Here is a 12,877-nt window from a genome sequence, read left to right as displayed (position 1 = left end):
AGGGGTGCTGAATAACAAAAATAATGGATGTCCGACGATTTCTCCCCTCCTGGACATGTTTCGGATTTTGACTGCTAAATACGTAATTTTAGTGCGGTGTGCGGGTGATAGAGAGAAGTTTTAAAACAGTCCTGGGCAGCCACAAATTCCAATGTTCAGCAACAGCACTCCGACTCCACTGCACCCACCCTAACCCCACAGAAGCGCAACATCATTAGCCTATTTCAGTATAGCTAAGGAAAATTACTTTTCTGATCGTCAAAACCACACCAGAGATGTTTGGCTTTAAATATAGGCTAATAATCAGGCTGCAATGATCTCGCAAATCATTTCTGAATAGCCTAAAGTGTGTCGTCTCCACAGCAAGTAGTCCTAATAATTTCTATCTTAGCGACTAGGATAGTGAAATGAAATGATTTCACTAGCTATACATTTATTAATTTTGCAAAACTGTAAAACACAATTAAAGGGAAACTTTAATTGTTTAATTTCCCCCTCTGCTGGAGAAATTGTGCATGCTATTTAAAACTGTGGGAAAAGGTAACGATAAAGCACATGGATTTGTTTAAAGCTAGCGAACGGTTAGCATAAGTTTGGCAGAACTATGTGGATGTTACAAGGTAAGAAACACGATTTAAAACGAGTTTCTTGTTTCTCACTTCTCTTTCCAGGACGGTAGTCTGTTGCAAGGTTGGTTTTCCGCCTGGGGACGCTAGGCGCAGCGGGGAAAGTCACCATTTTCACCGGAACAGGTCATTTAACCATCCAAATTATTTCTAAACGGGTTTATTACGTTGAAATAGTTGCCAAGTTCTCCTTTAACGTTTCTTTCAGCTTATCCATGCTTTTTTGAACGTGTAAATAGCATAGAATATGTAGGCCTATATCAACCGTAGGCCTACACACTTGATCGCTATCACATAGCTGAAACCACGCTGCGGTTCTTACAGTAACTGACTCACGTTCACGTTAATCTCTATAACTGTTAATTTTTAGTAGCCTATATTCGAACCTATCCATAACCCTTTTTGCTATTTGACTCATCATTTCACATACAAAAATATATTTCACATACAAAAATATAAATAATGTCAGACAGCGAATTAGTAGGGGAGACCGGGGACAGTTGCAACATGTCAATTTTCTCCAATCAGAAACAACGTAGAGTGATGACACTCACACTGCATATGCTCAGTTGGATGCCCCCCCTAGCAGAGACAAAGCAAGGAGATTCCTGAACTGCTCCAGGATTTATTGTAAAAAAACTGTTTTTTAGGTATGAAAGTATTTATTTTCTTGAGCTTTGTTTCACTGCTGTCACTGTTTTTGTGATTCAGCTCAAACTTATATGATTTAATTTTAAATGAGTGATATGTTCACTTTAAGCTAGTATGGTTAGCATGTGTCAAGGTCCCCTTGTTTAGCTAGCACATGAGGTTTTATCATGGCTGACAGGAAAGGGGACAGTTCTGTACAGTCTCCTACAATGCATACATATGATAATATAAAATATATATTTTTAAAAACATGTTTTACATGACAATAGTCTAAATAATCGTTAACTGCCTCCCAAATTGTTCCATTCTTCCTATGTCACTAAAGTCCTACTGTATTTTATATCAATTTCAATATTTGACATCTGCACATAAGGCCTACCGATCTAGACAAATCTATAATTGTCAGCTAATCAAAGCTGGTGAATAAATAACACTGTAATATTATTATAACTCACATAACTTGTATTAACATACAAAAAAAATAATTTTGCTGCACTGACATTTATTGTAATATATTGTATTTTTAACATGTTGCAACCATCCCCAAACAATGTTGCAACTGTCCCCGGGCCCGGGGTCAGTTGCAACATCTGACTCCTTACATTCAAATGCAAATTGTGAAAAATGTAGATTTTGTAATTATCTTTAAATGGTTTAGACTATTAACAGACAGATGTAAGTGTATTGTATAAAACAAATGGTTTGTCTAATCCAAACCGTCTCTGAGTAACAGAGCCAAATGCAAAAAGTGTTGCAACTGTCCCCGGTCTCCCCTAATTTTTAAAAAAATATAATATTTAAAACATATATCTGCAGCACCCTCAGCACCCCCCTTCCCGGGGCCAAAGAGGGGCCAGTGTTTAACCAGAGGGGCACATTAAAAAATGGCAACAAATTATATTTAAAGATTATACATTTTATTTTACTTTAAAATCATATATACATTTATTTAGTACAAGAGTGAGTGCAGGTGCAAGAGATGTAGGGTCATAAAAAATGAAAAAATACAATAGTATAAGTATATATATATATATTTTTTTTTTTTTTGATCCCGTTAGGGAAATTTGGTCTCTGCATTTATCCCAATCTGTGAATTAGTGAAACACACTCAGCACACAGTGAACACACAGTGAGGTGAAGCACTAATCCCAACGCAGTGAGCTGCCTGCTACAACAGCAGCGCTCGAGGAGCAGTGGTTAGGTGCCTTGCTCAAGGGCACTTCAGCCACTTCCTACTGGTCAGGGTTTGAACCGGCAACCCTCCGGTTACAAGTCCGAAGCGCTAACCAGTAGGCCACGGCTGCCGCAAGTACATGGTGTCAATTCCACAGTTGAGTCCACAGTTACTGTAAGTATTTGAATTGGCACAACGCTGGATCAATTGAATTTTAATGAAATATAGATACACTACACTACAGCAACAGAAGCTTACAGGAAGGGTTACAGTAATCTTGCAGTCTAAAGTGCTCAAAGAAAACTTTCTTGTATGGCTCAATAAAACAAACCAGTTCAACTGGGGCATTTGGTGTGCTAAAATGTCTACATGCATAGCAATATGTAGAGTCCGTCATGACAGAATACTTAATCCATGAATGAAGATTATACCAGTTTGGCCTGAAGCTCTGTCTTCTCTATCCCCCAGAGTGGTTGGGAATATATTCAAGTTAGGCTGTACTCTTGGAGTTGCTGATATCTGTAGAAAGATGTACAGTATAGGCCAGGGGTCGGCAATTACGTTTGGACCCGGGCCAATTTTTTTTCAGACAATGGCATCGCGGGCCATAGCTTTTGTAATGGGGGGGGGGGGGGGGGGGGGGGGGGTTATAGGCCTACTATTTAAATTATTAATTATTATATTATATTAAAATAAACATCATCTAACTTTTAAAATGCATTTAATTTAATTCCATTAAAAACGTTTATTTGCTTATGTGCGCTGTTTTTATGCCGCCTGCTGCATCTCCTGTCGTCTCTCATGAAACAGGCGACTTGCCTAGCAACTTGCCGTAACTAATGTGTAGGCTACAAATATTATTCTTTTGGATGACGTGTAAATGATTAGCTGAACATTGCTATATGCTAGTTATCGATGCAAAATGTCGTTGTCAAAAGCCTTGAAAAGAAAAATTGATTCAGAATGCAGGACCTACAAAGAAGAATGGAAGCAGAGGTATGTGTTGAGCCTGCCTGCATTTCTTAATGCCAAGCCTATTAATTTAACGAAACATAGGCTATTTTTGACCTTGCCCACTGGAAGAGGGAGACAGGACACTGTTGTTTTTTTTTTGCACAAGATTACGCGCACTCGCGTGCCAATACCGTTCCGACCTGTGCGTCATGGATAACTGCAAGGATGTTCCACCTGTTTTGTCACTTTAGTAGGACTATCATCTATACCTCAATAAATGTTTTGAAATTGATGGGATTGCTGTAGGCCTTTTTTTCTTTTTAAAAACATGGGGTTAAAAAAAAAATTCATTCAACAGCAAATTAACGTCATCTCGCGGGCCAGATAGAATCAATGGCGGGCCAAAATTGGCCCGCGGGCCACTATTTGCCGACCCCTGGTATAGGCTAAACATAGGGCACAACTACAACATGTATTTACTTGTATACCGGTATGTATATCTGCATGTATTTCAACATGTAGGCCAAATATTTAGTTAAAAAAAACAAAAAACGTTAGAGCCATATTAACACAAAAATAATTTACAGCAGAAAGCGCCATTTTAAGGACACACAGTAGGCCTACAATGAAATTGTAATTGCACTGCTTTGCAAATAGTAAAAAGAACCTTCTTGTCAAACCTGATAGTGCAGTACTTGATCCACATGGATCCATTTGCTGGATGTTCCTCTCTCTGTCCCTGTATGTTTCCACTCCATCTTCTTCATGCTCCTCACCCTCTGGAATTTCCCTCTCTGTGTCAGAGCCCTGAATTGCATCACATGCCCTCTCTCCAACCTCCACCGACTCCTCTGGCTCTCCCTCTTGCTGGTCCTTGATTTGTTTGTCACTGCTGTTTCTCTCACTTTTTTGTTTACTGGGGCAAAAACAGACGCTGTCCCTTCCTCGTTTCATGATTAGAAGGAATAAAACGTGGGGGCATGCATTTCGTTGCCTAACCATCCCTCAGGCAGATAGCTACTGTTGATCACTACTTTACTCAAATGTATTTGTTATCGCAATGCAACTGCCAAGACGGATGAAGTTACGTGGTTAACATCACAACATAATGTAGAGCAAGGGTACTGACATTTGGACACGCTTCGATGAGTTTGCTAAGATATGATTAAGTTTCTAAACATGTTTCGAGACAAGACATTTATTAACTTGATTTCATTATCAGTGTGATGAACAACAGTAACACAGTTATGTGCAAAAACAACAAATTACCTTCGACTCGAGAAATCGTAGCTTCTCTCTCCAAGAGTAGTTTCTGAGCTCTCATTCACCGAGCAGCACCGCAAAGGTGTAGAACGTTGGACTGCATTAGTTCGTTTGGCTCTCGCGTCTAAAGAGGCACAGGCCAGCCTAGGCCTCCGTGTAGAACCGCTATCAGGGCCCTTAACTGTCATTGTAAATGTAAACCAGATTTCTAGGTTCTAAGGTCTAAGTATACTTGAGTACAAGGAATTTGGTCTCTGCACTTATCCCATCCGTGAATTAGTGAACACACAGAGTACACAGTGAGGTGAAGCACACACTTACCCGGAGCAGTGAGCTTCCTCGCTACAGTGGAGCTCGGGGAGCAGTGAGGTGCCTTGCTCAAGGGCACCTCAGCCACTCCCACTGGTCGGGGATCGAACCGCCAACCCTTCAGTCCCAAACCGAAGCTCTAACCAGTAGGACACGACTGTCATCAATTAACATGTTATTCTGACCCAATTTTCCCTTTTGACCCTGATGTGATAGTTATTTTACTTTGTTTTCCCAAGATCTCAACTTCCTACACATTTTCCATTTCAAAATTTCATACTTTTTCCATACTGGAATTTCTCGGTACAGTATATTTTTTTGGGCTTTTATGCCTTTAATGCGACAGGATAGTGGAGAGTGACAGGAAGTGAGTGGGAGAGAGAATCGGGGTGGGATCCAGAAAGGACCACGGGGCGGGAATCGAACCCAGGTCGCCAGCGTACGGTGCAGGTGCCCCAGCCAGTTGCGTCACGGCTGGGGCCACAGTACATTTTTCTGATCATATTCTAGACATTGTCAATGGAGCGTTCTACTAGCATTGTCAATGTTTATTATTAACTTGGTAGCCCTTGGATACTTTTCGTTGGGGGAAGTGCTGTGTTGGAAGGTTTACTCACATTTTTAGTTCTCTGTAGATACAGCATAGCCTACATATGTTGGAGATAGTGCACTGCTGGCAGAGGCCTCAGAGATCACAATAAACAATATTATTTGTTTGCAATAACAGTTTATCAGATAATGCAGTATCCATGTCTTGGTATCTTTTACAAAATCAAAAAAGTCTACCAGTGTTTTAGCCGAAAATAGTAGAGCTACGCAAACTAGGGCACTTGCATAGAACAGGGGTTTTCGATTTGGTTTTGGTACCAGGGTCCCCTTGTGGGAGAATTTCTTTCTGAGGATCCCCATTCAATTGCATCTTGACGATGTGGACTGACAGTTAAGCTACACAACAGTAGGAATGGTTCATTATGACCTGAGAGAAGTGGTTAGTACTGTAGATGCAATAGTCTGGAAACACAAATATTTCTCCATACCCTTGTTTCTTTTTTCCATACTTATCCAGACCTGGAAATTACTAAAATCAAATTCCATACTTTTCCAGGTTTTCCGTACTGCGTCGGAACCCTCATAACAGCACATTGTTTTCCCAAGATAAAGTCATAATTCGATATCTCAGGAAAATGATACACTGTTTTTTGGTATAACAAATTAAAACTCCAGTGTTCTGCCCTGTCCTGTAGTGGAAGCTATGTTATTCAGTGTAGCAAAGAGCAGCAGCAGCCACATTTCTGAAATAGGATTGCTGAAATAGATAGGTCTCCTTACTGGAGAAAGTATCCCCATAAGAAATTAGTGTAGGTAGGTATCAGAGCTTATTGGCTAGGACTCGCATTGACTCATCAAACACCAACCACTTAGCAAGCTTTTATAGGATACAATAACGATTAGCAGGGTTAGCTTTATTTGAGCTATATCAAACGTCAAAAACCCAGTCTAAGGCTTCAGATAGTCAGACAAGGTCACCATATTTCGAAGATGATCAGCAACACAAAATCAAGCTCACTTTGACTGACCCACCAGTGCTTAATGTCTTAGGTATTGTGTGTTGTTATTTGGAGACAATGCCAAAAAATAAAAAAATATGTAAACTGATGACATTTTAGAGTACCATAAGTGACCTATGATATCTGGCGATGTTAAAGAAAGTCAATTCCAGGAGATGGGTCTTGGTCTGAACAGATCATAGTGAGGACTCGTCACTATTTGGAGGACTGAAATATGGTGACCTTGTCTGACAATCTAAGGTAATCGGGCCATACACTATGTGAGCATACATACACACACACACACACACACACACACACACACACAATACAAACACATGTCTGTGGGGATGCCCATTAAGAGACATGCAACATAACTTTAAAAATGCAATTAAATATCCTACCCACCTGAGCTTGAGGAGGGAACTGATTAAAGCTGGGTAGTTATTTCATTTCATAGGCATATAGGCAATAACTCAGCTGTTTAACTGGGGCATGCATACTGGCAATTCAGTGAATACCCATTATCTTGTCATCTGAAGGCAGAAGAGAAATTGTCTTTGGACATCAACTGAATATAAAGTGTAGTGTAAGTTAGGTTAAAGTTTCAAGGCAATTAAGGCAGTAGCCTACTGTAGGATAAAGGCAAAATATTAAGAATAGGCCACACCTGAACTTTTACTTGGCAAAGACAGTTGATGAACATTTTGAATAAGGTCAATAGTCGGAATACATTCATGTCGTAGACGTAGTCAATGACCAGCTGGAGTTTAGCCACAGAGCTGTTGAGACCATCAGCTAGCTTTCTCCAACTCAGCTGCAATAAATCTGAAATCTTTATCACTGGTCCAAATTCCCTCACCTTGGCCAGGCCTTCTCACTCAACATCGATGGCTCCAACGTCACTCCCCCCTTGGGGTGCCACTAGGCGGGGGGAAAGTTAGGACGATTTTAAGGGACCAGCACTGCCAGTAGGCCCTCCTTCACCACAGTCGAAATACTCATCCATGCCCTCATCACCTCCTGACTACATTTCGACTACTGTAATGGCATTCTTTTTTTACGGCCATACAAAACTACCAATAAGTTTCAATAAACTAGATAGACAAAAAAGGACCTTTATATGCTGGAATTATCACGAACTAGGCCTACCACCTAAGTTCATGCCTGTTTTGTTCACGCATTGTAGGCTATAATATTCATTAATGTCTCGAGAACTATCAGACATTAGGCCTACCTCATTATCAGGGTCAATAAGTGGGAAGAGTCCGTTCATATGATATTTTTAGGCTTTGGTATGAGCTCATATTCTCTGCAATTTGCGTGTCTGTTTATAGACCTCTGAAGTTCGCCTACAAAAAATTATTGTTTAATACTGTGACATGAAATGTATCGTTATTAAATGTAAATATATTGGGGCAGCCGTGGCCCACTGGTTAGCACTCTGGACTTGTGACCGGAGAGTTGCCGGTTCGAGCCCCGACCAGTGGGCCGCGACTGAAGTGCCCTTGAGCAAGGCACCTAACCCCTCACTGCTCCCTGAGCGCCACCGTTGTAGCAGGCAGCTCACTGCGCTGCGATTAGTGTGTGCTTCACCTCACTGTGTGTTCACTGTGTGCTGTTTGTGTTTCACAAATTCACCGATTGGGTTAAATGCAGAGACCAAATTTCCCTCACGGGATCAAAAAAGTATATATACTTTACCTCATGTAACTTACTTTGCAGTAACAATGAATTTGTCAACAATAGGCCTACAATCTTATCACCACTGATAATGTGATTTGGACTTGAGACTGTATTTTGCCAGTGTTCCGTTTTCTTTCATTTTGGACACCTCATACATTGAGTGACAGAACATCCTGATTTGTCATGCTATATTTACATATTTGGTATTGTTGGATTCAGTACAACAAGCCATCATATGTGTTTCTATGATAATCCCTGGCAAAGCAGCCACAAAGTAAATGAAAACATTCTGCATAGATATTCATTTTTTGCATGTCTGCTTATCTTAGGTATGTGTTTACATGTCTCTATTAATTCCATACATCAAGATATTCACATCCAGTCTTTTCTAGTAGGTAAAGCAACTTCCTGACTAGCACAATTAATTTAATGACACATCTAGAGCGGTGCCACGCTAATCTTTTTGATTCTTGATAAAGCATAAATGCTCTTCATATCAGCTTCGTGCTGTGAACTTGAATTAAAGAGAATGAAGGGATAGAAATGTAAAAAAGATGGGGACTTGGACTTAGGTCGCAAAAACGAGGCATTGTGGGCTTGTAGATCAGCTATTTTCTCAATATCTGTATATGTGGAACGGAGTCACACAAATTGGGGGGTCCCCAGTCCAAATATGATTGTTTTGGGGGGTCACGGCCTAAAAAGGTTGAGAACCACTGTACTAGATGGCAGCCATCTTGAATTTCGCGGTCAAAACAAAGTTGTAACATCAAAATGGTGTCAGATTTGGAATCCTCATGGTTGACTTGTATGAAAAAGTGCCTTCATACATGATTCTAGGTCATCCAGATCAAAAGTTATTTTTTAGAGATGGCGCCGGGCGCCATTTTGAATTTGGCTCTTTAGCAAAAAATGCCGGGATTTTGGGAGGGACATGGGGGCTAAATCTTTTTTAAAGGGTCCATAGAGGTCAAATCAATCATCAAAACATTGTTGCCAGAGGATGGTCCCGACTAAAAGGAAGGGGAAAAAAATCGAGCCCGGAACTACAGTGACAATGATCAGCATGTAGCCTAGGGGGGGTTGTTATTTCATGAAAATGTTCAGATTCAACTTTAGCCCAGATTTTGTAATGCTCCCATGTCTTGGGAATACATTGATGTGAACATTTTTCAAATCAAGCCCGAAACCCCCCCCCTACCCTGAAAATTACTTTTTCAACCCTGAAAATGTGTTTTTTGCCAACTTTCAAAGTACATAGTGGATTTATGTTCATGCTGGGTCCTTTAAAGGTATTTCATGTGGCATGCAATGCCGTAAGAGCACTTTGCACTACAAAGGGTATAGTGTCAAGGTCATATTTTAGGTCAAAGGTCACAAAAATGGCTCAAAATGCCTATTTTTTTTGCAAAAAAACACACAATATTCTAACATTTTGTTAAGTTCTATGTAGAGAAATGTTCATTATGGGCCCTTTGATGGTCTTTCATGTGGTATGTCATGCCATGAGAATAGTTTGCATTATAAAATATCCTATTTCAAGGTCATATTAAAGGTCAAAGGTCACCCAAAATGATCGATCATTACAATGCACAATGTAAAACAAAGTTGACCTCAGTCATAATGTTCTGCATGGTTCACTTCAGCTTGAGCAGTGGAGATGTTTTACGAGCAGATTTACGCAAATGCTGATAACTTCTCTATCACTGTCATTGCTGTCAGCGTCCGTGGCAACGTGTACTTTTCTCCTTTTGGACTGGAGTTGCTCAGTTGCAGGGTTGTATGTATCATCAAAGTCCTTTTAGGCAAGTCCCTCCAATCGGCGGCCATATTGCAACGCTTTTTGGGCACTCATTGGGCATCCTATTCGGCAGAAATGCGAGTGCGCAAGGCTTCACGACACCAACCTTGCTCCAGCGGCGAGTTCACAACACATGATTGGCACGATGTCTTCACAACACACCATATGATTGGCTCAATGTATTCACATCACACCACATGATTGGCTCAATGTATTCACATGTCGACGTTTTGCCGAGGAAGGGGTGGGATATGTGTAGACTAGCCCCATGCATTTCTACGGAGGATTTTTTGAGTGCTGTGTCTCCTCATTAGAAAGTCTCTGGTATCATCTGCTGTATTTACCTGCTCTGAGATACTATCAGTAGATTCAGTGGTGGTCTCTATGGTTGCCTCCCCCATAGCTTCTTCGTATGTTGACCCAACCAATGCTGTATCAGCCCTCTTCCGTTCCTCTTCCTTGTTCTGCATGGCCTGCAGGGCCTTTTCCCTCGCATTCTTTCGTTCCATTGTTCACTTCCACTTTCTATCAACCTGCTCCTCACAGTAACCTTTGCGACCATTACGCATGGAATGCAAGAACTGCCATTTCTCATCCCCCATCTTGACCCCAAAAAGGTTTTCTTGGGACACTTGTGCCGATTTGTTCTCACAAAAAATGTCAACAGATTTTCCATATCCCCATTGTACTCCTTCATGTCAGTTTTCCATTTCTCACTTTGTTTGGACTGTGGCCAATTCATATTGGCGAGGAAGTGGGTATAACGGCTTCTACACACAGTTGCGTTCCATCAAGTGGGTGTTCCCGACGGTAGCTATGCAAATTACTTGAAGTAAACCCTTATTTGATTGGTTGGTGCCGTCCGTCGATTGGCTTGATTGGCCGGTGCCGTCTGTCGGTGCAGCAACAGCTGAACTTCTCAACGCGAGCGATGGGAGAAACGCGACGCAACGGACCCACAATTCAGTTCGGCAACGGATGACGTAAGCCCATGTAAAGTGAATGGGATGCGTCTCCAGCACTGCAACACACGCAACTGTGTGTAGGAGCCGTAAAGGGCTTCAATTCTGCTGGCAATGTATTGCTCCCCAATGGTGTATATGTTGCAGAACAACCAGTGGTCTTTTAAAACAGAGGCGAGAATCTTTGCCGCCATAGACCTGGTTCACAGGACTTTACCGGCCCTTGCAGGGTGAAGAAGATACATCATGCATTCAATGATATCCTTCTTACGGGGCAAGACACCATGAGGGAGGTCAGATTCTTCCATATAGGCCACATCTTCAAGTTCCTTCTTGGATTTTGACCATGTTCCATGAGTACAAATCGCCATTGTTAATTTGTTCGTCAGTACTGGACATGCCAAACTTCAATTATGGTGAATGTGGGTTTTGTCACTGAATAAAAGCCACATCACATGAGACTGTTTTTTAGAAACAAAATATCTTCAGTTGTATGACACTTAACTTTTTCTGCCAGTACAGTGACACATTTCGACGAGAATCATGATTTGATAAAGTGTGGGAATGTTATTGATTTTTTTTGGGAAAAAGGCATTTCGGTGACCTTTCACCTACAATATGACCTTGAAATTAGACTTTTCATTGTGCAAAGTACTCTTACGATATAACATGACACATGTGAGATCATTAAATGGTCCAACATGATAATATTTGTCGGTTGTAATAGGCCAAAAGTGGAAAAGTTGTGAAATATGGCAAAAAACACGCATTTTCAGGGTTAAAAAAGTAATTTTGGGGATGGGGGGGGGTTTTTGGAAGAAAATTTCAAAAAAATTACACAGGAGTGCTTAAAACATCTTGTTGCATCAGGAAATCAGGGCTATTGTGGTATTTGGTATTAACACCCCCATAGGACATGAATCAAGCTGGCGGCAAGTCGATGGAGGCGGATCACGCTGATCACGAGATAGGGTAGGCTACCTCAGATTACATGTGTAACCCAGGAAAGTGTATTTTCCGCTCTTTCAATGTGTCTCGGTTCGTTTTTAACACTAACGATTGCGGAGATATTCAAGCAGTTTAACACCATGGGATTCGTGTTTTAACGTTTGTGCTCACCTTTAGAAAGACGTTTATTAGCACTTGTTTTCCCTCATTTTGATCGCTTTCTTTTTCCTGTTCTTGCCTTTGTTTTTTGTAACCCAACTTGGTTTTCTTGGAGAAAGACATTGCCAGTAGCACAACAATTAGTGGCCCACTTCTTCTTCTTCTTTTGGCTAATGGCGGTTCACAATATAGGATTGTATATCGCCACCTACTGCACAGGAGTGTGTGATGTGATGTGATGTGATGTGAATGAATGAATAAATAAATAAATAAATAAATAAATAAATGTGAATCAGCCTTTATTCTGCTCATCAATTCTGCATTATTTAAGTACCTCATAAGACCTTTAATTCTATTGCCCTGCATTCCCTCTTCCTTCAATATGTTTTGGATATCATCATCTCCTCCCTGTTCTCTCCAGTGTGACCTGTGGTCAGTGTATTTCCTGCAGTGAAAAAGGATGTGCTCTACATCTTCTTTGACTTGGCATTCAGTGCAAAGCCCATCAGTTTTGCCCAACACATGTAATGTGGCATTGATGCCAGCGTGCCCTAATCTCAGCCTTGTGTATACTACTTCCTCACTTCTTCCAAGCCCCACTGATGTAATTCTTCTCCCCCCAAACCTGCTGTTGCACATTAAAGTATTTCCTGCCCTTTGGATCTGACTCCCATTCATCCTGCCACCTATTCATGATTTCTGTCTTAATATAAGATTTAGCTTCCCCTTTTCCTAGTGGAACATGGATTGAGATACATTGGTGGCCTAATGTGTCCTTGGCAGCTTTATCTGCGGTT

This window comes from Alosa pseudoharengus, unplaced genomic scaffold, assembly GCF_046254945.1.
Source record: "Alosa pseudoharengus isolate Yale_2024_CS ecotype anadromous, Long Island Sound unplaced genomic scaffold, YU_APseudo_1.1 YU_APseudo_1.1_scf_9, whole genome shotgun sequence".
Taxonomy (NCBI): domain Eukaryota; kingdom Metazoa; phylum Chordata; class Actinopteri; order Clupeiformes; family Clupeidae; genus Alosa; species Alosa pseudoharengus.
This window is presented reverse-complemented; position numbering follows the sequence as displayed.